We start from the raw sequence: 8,317 nt of genomic DNA, 5'->3' as shown, positions 1-8,317 counted from the left end.
AACTTGTCCGACGGCCAAGCAGGTAGGCGCGGCAGACTAAGATTACTGTGTACAGGTGCTGATATATGTCATTCACAGGCCAAAAGTGTTTGCTGAATATATGTATGTCTGTATTATATACATATATGTGTCTATACGCACACACACCGTCTTTGAATGTGCATATACATAAACCATAGATTGCCGACATCCCTGCGGTGGCCACGCCTGATCCAGTGCCTGTCCTGATCAATCGGCTGTGGCTGGGGAGTTGGATAGGCGGGGTACTCCCCCTTCAGCAGGGCCATGAACAGAAATTGCCCCTGAAGGGGGCAGGTGCAAGCGCGAGAGACCAGGCTGTGGTGGGAATGCCCGGGAATAAATTAACAGGCAACTGCTAAGGCCATCCATCCCCCACTCACCTGATCCTACTAAAACAATGTGTCCAGCATCAGAAATATTATGCTCCACGCTCATGCAGAAGGGATGGGTCATTCCCCAGTCCTGCTGCCCTGGGACCTGTAGGAGCCCTCAGCCTGTGCATAACTCACTCTTTAGCATCAGGACCTAGAGCCCAGAGTGGGATAGAGCAGGACCTCCACCTGAGCCACAGATAGGGGAGAGGTGGCCCAGGAGCAGAGGACAGATTTCTGAAATGAGTCCACTCACAGGCCCTTGGGTGGGAATATGTCTGGGTCTTCCAAATATAGCAAATTAACCTCCCCCACTCCATAGTTAATTCTGGTTGGCTGTACCTTTCTTAATAATGCATGTCCTTTGGGGTTTCAGACCACACCACCAGGCAGCCCCTGTCAGCTGGGACCAGGCTGGCTCAGAAAGGGCCATAGCCCTGGGCAGGGATCATTACCCCCAGAGCCCAGCAGAGGGCCCGCTCTTGTCGGGAACCGGCGCCGACCAAGTGGCTGGAGTAGGCCCTTCCCGCACACGCCAATCTGCCGCTGCCTGAGGCTCAGGCCTTTCAGCCCACCGTCCGGGCTGCACTGGCTGTCTTCTAGTGTGAGTTGTGGGAAGAGTTCCACTCTGGGGCCAGGCTGGGGTTGCAGTCCCACACTGGCCTTAAATTTCTGGGGACCAGAAGAGAGCCGTGACCAGGACCAGCTCCCTGCCCGAAGCTGGGCCGCCTGCCTCACCTCCTCTCCCGGGGCTCATCCAGCTCTGCGGGGAGCGCAGTGCAGGCAGAGGCAGCTCCGCTACTTGAAAACCACCATGAGCAGAAGTGGCCTTTGCTGGGCGCCGACCACTCGTCCCAGGCCCTTGATCTTCAGCGGCTTTAACCCTCAGGGGATGCTGCTGTTGTGACACGAGGGCAGGACAAATGCTCTGGGTGACGGATGGGGATGAATGGATGGGCCGAGAGCCCTGACTGACTGCAGCCTACGGGTCACAGACAGGGTCCCGCAGCCTACCGTTGAGTTAGTGGCCACAGGTCACACAGCCCTGGGCGCTAGAGTGAGTGACTGGGGTCAGCTTTGCCAGGTCAGTGCCCACTTCACACAGCACAGCCTGAGAATCCCCAGCTCCATAATATTGGTGAGCGGTTCTTCAATAGATAGGTAGGTTGGTAGGTAGGTAGATAGATAGATGATAGACAGGCAGACAGACAGATGGATAGGAGATCTTACTGACTCTGTTTCTCTGGAGAACCCTGACCATATAGCCTCATATTTGGTGTGGCTCTGCTGTCACCGCCTGCAAACTCAGCGATTTCACCTTTGAACTTGTGCTCGTGAGCGACGTCTGATGGGACAGGGGAGCACGTGTGTGAAGGCGGAAGAAGGCGGCACTCTGCTGCCCCCGCTGTCCCGTCTACACGCCAGCCTTCCACGCCCCATGGGGCCGGGAGCGCCCTGGACCAGCAGCTCTAGGAGCTCAGTGGGCTCGCAGGGAGCGCGGGGAAGTGTTACGTCTATGATGGGTTAGGGGAGGCACAGAGCTGGCTTCAAACGTGAAAGGAGGGCACTGGCCACCCACGGGCTGTTTCAGACCCTTTCTCAGTCCTCTAGTTCCCTCCCTGCTTGAGTCAACCATTTATGCCAAAGTTGGAACGAAGCTCCTTCCCTCTGGTCCTCTCTGCTCCTCAGTGAGTGGAGGCACGGTGCTGTCAACTGCGTGCAGGTCCATTGCAAGGTAGAAGCAGCTGAGGTACTTTTGGGCGGCTTTTCCAGTGCCTGGGAACATCAAAATACACATGCAAGTGCTGAGCTAGGAACCCCAAACCCGGAATGTGGGGAATCCCGCATGCTGGTGGATGCCCTGCCTCTGCACCTGAAACCCTTGGACACTGCGTAGCCCATCCTGACAGAATTTCAGTTGGCAGGGAATTTGGAGGATTTTAGATGAACTCTCTCATTTCACAGATGTGGAAACAGGTGTGATGCAGGGGTGTTGCTCAGGCCTCCTGCTCATCCATCCCTGGAGGCTGGTCCCACAAAGGCACATGGGCCCAGCCCCAGAGCTCACTACCTCCTGGGGGAGGGGCTGCCAGGGCCCGAGGGTCCCATCCGACTGGCATTCTCTAAGGGACTGTTCCAAGGGCAGAGGCTGCCTGTTTAACCGTTTTCTGAGAAAGTCCCAGAAACCCCTGCCCCTCCCAACAAAGTGTCATGTGCAAGCCGTGGCCGGTGAGGCCCGCGGCCCACAGCACCCTCACAGTGGGGGACACAATGCACGGATGTCCCCCCACCTGGAATCCCCGCCTTTCTCACCTCGTTGTACCCAGAGAAAGGGTGGCCTGTAAGTGTGGAGAAAGGGGGGCATGGAAGCAGGTGTCCGCCCTGGGGTCCTGGGGTCCCCGCTTTCCCACGCCATGGCTCCTAGCTTCAGTTTGGCCTCAGTCCACTGGCTTTGAATCTGAAGGTCATGTCCAAGGTTGATCTGTTTGCCGTATCTTGGATGAGTGGAAAAGAAAGGTGTTTATGTTGGGCAGGGGACAGGGCTGTGGGTATCGGAAGCTGGGCTGGGCTGGGCTCTGGGGAGGGCAGTGGGGTTGGGAGGGCAGCAGGCCTGGGGAATATTCTAGGTGGCCAAGTTTGCAGCAGGGCTGCTGGCCTTTCCTTGGGAAGGTCTTTCCTAAATAGCACCTTTTCTCCCAGGGTGGAAGTGTCTCCTTTTTCTGCCCCTAATCAGCTCTGCCTGTCCCCCATCTGAGCAGCCTCCTGCTCCTGGCCTGGTCAGGACAGCGAGGGAGAGTCCTCACCATCGTGCCGGCTCCGGTCCACAGCTCTCCACCCCTGGTCCCCGACCTCCATGTGCAGCGGTGACCGGGTCTCAGCGGCTATTCCCATGTTGACTTTGGGCCTAACCTCTAATGTGTGTCTTGTAGTCACTTTCTTTTCTCTTCAAAGTGAAACTCCCTCTTTGGTGTATGTGCTGGCCTCCTGATGTGTGAAAGAACTCAGATCCAGGCTCAAATTCCTGCCACTCTCTGGCTGTGGGAACTTGGGTAAATGGCCTAACCTCTCTGAGCCTCCAGTTATTCATTACTCTCAGGGTTCTTGTGAGGATTAAGTGAATCAGACCTTCTAAATTGGAATTGTGGGGGCTTTAAATTTTCCCAAGTGATTCTGAAGACCTAGGAATTCTGGAATCACCCATAAAAGAGCAAAGAAGTGCAAAGGAGAGTCGGGCTGGGGGTTAATTCCTTACGGTTAGCTCTTTGGTTCTCAAAGGGTTCTTTTACAGAAACAAGAGCAAGCAGGAGGAAACAACACTTGTTCCTCTATGAGCCACAAACAAAGTAAGTGAAGAAGAAACCCTGAGGGCAAATGGCAGTAAGGAGGGTGCAGAGGCACCTTAGCTCCAGGGCCAGGGAGCTAAGAGCAGGGTGGAGGGCCCTGGAGCTTCTCTTTGCAAACCCAGGTCCAAACTGCTAGTTTCTAGCCCTGCGACCTTGGGCAGGGCACACCCCTTTCTAGCATCTGCCTCCGCATCTGTTAAGGAGGAAGGGTAAGTGGGGCATGTTCCTCCAAGTGTGGTCCAGAGAGGAAGCATCGAAATAGTGTTGGGGACTGGGTTCCACCCCGGCCTCTGAGCTACATCTCTGTGGGTCTCGGCCAAATCTGAGGCCCATTAAAGTTGGAACTTGAGTTGCCTGAAGTTGCCAAGGCCTTTCCCAGCTCTAATGTTACAGAAATATGTTTCCAAAAGGCACCCCTGTAGCGAAGAAAAACAGAACACATAGCTCAATGAATGTATTTGATTTTGTAAAGTGTGTTTGGCTGTGTCTCTCTTCACTAACATATCATAAGACATACCCGCAAATAAAAATTGCAAAGTGGCTATAAAAATAAACAGATGTACAGTTTACAGAGACGGAAGATCTGGAACAGCCAACACGATGCCGAAGGAGAAGAGCTGGAGGACTGTGCAGTTACAGCGGTCCAGGGGGCATGGCGCTGGCCAAAGGACAGACCGCAGGTCAGCGGAGCAGCGCGAGTGCCGGGAAGCAGACCCCGCAGGAATCTACCCGACTGATCGCTGACAAAGGAGCAAGAGCAACACATTAGAGTAAAGGTAGACTTTTCAACAAATGGTGCTGGAACAATGGGGCAGCCGCATGCAGGAACTAAAAAATTGAATCTAGATACAGACCTTACATCCTTCACAAAAATAAACTCATAGTGGACCACAGACTTAAATGTAAAATGCAAACTCTAAAACTCCTAGAAGGTAACATAGGAGAAAATCTACATGACCTTGGGTTTGGTGAGGACATTTTGATACAAAACCAAAGACATGATCCATGAAAGAAATCATTGATAAGCTGGACTCCATTAAAATAAAAATTTCTTCACTGCGAAATACAAGGCCAAGAGAATAAGATAAGCCACAGGCTGGGAGAAAATATTTACAAAAGACACATCTGATTTAAAAAAAACCTGTTATCTAAAATATACAAAGGACTTTTAAAACTCAACAATGAAATAGGAGCACACAATGAAAAAACAAACAACACTATTAAAAAGGGCCAAAGATCTTAACAGACCCCTCACCAAAGAAGAAAAATAGGTGGCAAGTAAGCACATGAGAAGACACTCCACCGAATGTCAAGAAACGCAAATTAAAACAACAATGCGGCACCGCTACACACCTATTAGAACGGCCCGAATCCAGACACTGACACCACCACGCGCCGGGAGGGTGTGGGCCGCCAGGAACTCCCCTCATTGCTGCTGGGAATGCAGACGGTGCAGCCACTTCAGAGAGTTTGCAGCTTCTTACAAAACGAAACCTACTCTCACCATACGATCCAGCAATTGTGCTCCTTGGTATTTACCCAAAGGAGCTGAAAACTTATGTCCACGCAAAAACCTGCACACAAATGCTTACTGCAGCGTTGTTCATAACCTTCAGAACTCGAGGCAACCAAGACGCCCTTCAGGAGGTGACAGGTAAATAAAAGGGGTCCATCCAGACAATGGACCACGACTCAGTGCTAAACAGAAATGAGCTACTAAACCGTGAAAAGGCGTGGAGGAATCTTAACTGTGTATTACTCAATGAAAGAAGCCAATCTCAAGAGGCTACGTACTGTGTGATGCCAACTCCATGACATTCTGGAAAAGGCCACACTATGGAACAGTAGAAGGATCAGTGGTCATCAGGAGCTGGGAGGTAGAGGGATGAATGGGCAGAGCCCATGGCATTTTTAGGGCAGTGAAAATACTGTGTATGATAACTGTGTATGTCCATGTAATGATGGACACATGTCATTACACATTTGCTCAAACCCATAGAATGTATAAAAACTATATCTCTGGACTTTGGGCAATTATGATATGTCCACGTAAGTCCATTAACTGTAACCAATGCACCACTCTGGTGGGGATGCTGACAACCAGGGGCTGCTCCTGCGAGGGGCAGGGGATAATAGGAAGTCTCTGTACATACCCTCAATCTTGCTGTGAACCTAAAACTGCTTGAAAGAAAAAATGTGAAATCTATAAAATAATAAACAGAAATAAAATACAATAAAAATCTATCATAATGAGATAAGTGGGGGCTCCAAAAATTTGAACATGTAAAATATGGGGTCAAAGGAAAGTGAAAGAAGAGCAGTGTTTCAAGTGGTCGGAAATGGATTAAAAAAAAGAGAGTGAAACTTCAATTATATGCAGCAGAGTGAGCAGAAACGGAAAGTCTGAGCCACCAGGAGGCAGGCACTTTCCTAATGACGCTTCACGGCACCGGAGCAGGGCAGGCCAGGGCTGCAGGGCCTGCCTGGGAGCAGGGCTGTGTGGAGTGAGCTGCGGTCCCTCCGGGTCCTCCCTGCGAGTGTCCTGTCAGCAGCACGGGGCTGCCCTCTGTTCTCTCTGTGTTCAAGGGCCCTGTGTGCAGACCACTCTTCTGAGCTATGGCTCCGTAAGAGAGCCATGGATAACTTTTCTGAGCACCTACTAAGTGCCAGCACTTGTGGCTAATTTCACGTAAGGGACGTCATCTGCTCTAGGAAACCACATTGGAGTTACCCTTGCACTAAACCCTTGAGCCCACGCTACGGGGGTCACACTATAGAGCCAGGTGATGGTGGGCGTGTGGTCCACGGTGAGGCAGCCAAGCGTGTGGCTGAACAGGGATTGCAAGTTTAGTCTCAATTTCTGCTCTGCGGCTCTGACCTCAAGGCGTCTCTCTGAGATAGTGGATGGGCCCCTCCAACCCTTCCCTTGGCCGGGAGCCTGAGGTCTGGGCTAGTCCAGGGTGTGCAGCCCCCACCCTGCTTGCTCCCCACTCCCGGCAGAGGGGGCGAGGGCGAGGGCAAGGGCGACGCCGGCTGGGCGTGGGCACACAGGCGGCTGGGCAGCATAATTGATGCTGCGAAGGCCGCGCCAGGGCCGCGGACGCCTGCCAAGCAGATGCGGGAGGATGTGTGATCCCTGTAATACACACAGAGGCATGTCATTTAGGAAAGTGGATTTGCTTTTCTGAAACGACAAGGATGGAGAATGCCACTCCTTGTAGTCAGGACTGTCTCCGAAAGTTCTGGTTGTCTTTGATCACTGCACCCCACCTAATTGATCTCAAAATCAGAGGGTGGCTCAACCTTTTACTACCTCTGAGACAGAACAATTTAACCTCTGAAGCCCACTTTCCTCACCTGGAAAACGAAAGTATGTGACTTGAGGTACTGCTGAGAAGATGTGGGCTGATGTAGGCTGACAGGGAAGATGCATAAACCCGGACAGTCACATTACCCCAGGGGTGCCAGGAATCTTAGGCGGGGACTCTGCAGAGAGGAGGGGTCCTTGACTTGACTTCTAACGCAGGAAGCCTGGGGCATAGGCTTCTCACACAGGGCAAGGAACTGGCCCAGGAATTGGTTAAGTGGCTCAGGCAGGGTCACACCATCAGCTGGGGACCCAGCCTGTTTAGCTGAATTGTTCTGAGTGGAAGATGGGGCAAGACTGAGGAGGAAGGAGATCCTGAGTGGGCAGGGATCCAGAATGTGATTTCTCAGTCGACAATTGCAACTAACTTTTCAGAAACCAGAGAATCTTAGTGATTAGAAGGAAACTTTTGAAGTCCTTTTGGGGGGATGTGGAAGAATAGGAAAGTTTCTGGAAGGAGACAGCGATAGGCTGAGGTCGGGCTCCTTACCGGCTCCAGGCTTCTGGCTGCGTCGCACCTCAGGAGGGTCACGAGTGTCTGGACGTGTGTCTAGCACACGGGCACTTAACCAATGGCCACTGTTCCTGACGTTATTATTGTTATTGCTGCTGTGTTGCTGTTATGATTATTTTGCTCTCTTCTGGAGAAGTTGGGGTGTCTCAGGGGGAGACATTAGGCCCATGGCTAAGTTCACTCAGCCGGTGGCAGCTCTTCCCTGCCCTGGGCCCTGGGAGACAGCAGTGGCAGAATTCCCTGCCCTCCTGGACCTGGCTTCTGACCGGGAGACAGACAGCAAACACATAAGCATGAAATCCGCAGTCAGACAGCACTAAGGGCCTTGAAGAACCAGGAGCCCAGCAGGAAGCCAAGAGCCTCTTCTGATGCTAACAGGTCTTGAGAAAACAGGGATGCAGTGCTTCAACCACAGGAATGAACGAAGTCAGCCAACTTCCCAAATGAGCTCGGGAGCAGATCCCTCCCCAGCAGCTTCAGCAGGAACTGCAGTCCAGCCAGCCCTGACCTCAGCTTTGTGAAGCCCCAGCAGGCCGTCCATGATCGAGAAGACAGACCTCATTCCACAGAGCGTAGATTGACTGGCATTCGCTGTGAAGTTACCCATGTACTAATTATCAGTGACAGAGTGAGTGACAGAAATGGGAAGAAAGTTAAGTCACATGGGGACAATTCTTCCTCTTTGGTTAATGCACAGCCA

Source organism: Miniopterus natalensis, chromosome 16 (assembly GCF_054644295.1).
Source record: "Miniopterus natalensis isolate mMinNat1 chromosome 16, mMinNat1.hap1, whole genome shotgun sequence".
NCBI lineage: Eukaryota > Metazoa > Chordata > Mammalia > Chiroptera > Miniopteridae > Miniopterus > Miniopterus natalensis.
The sequence above is the reverse complement of the archived record's forward strand: the minus strand, read 5'-3'. Positions refer to the sequence as shown.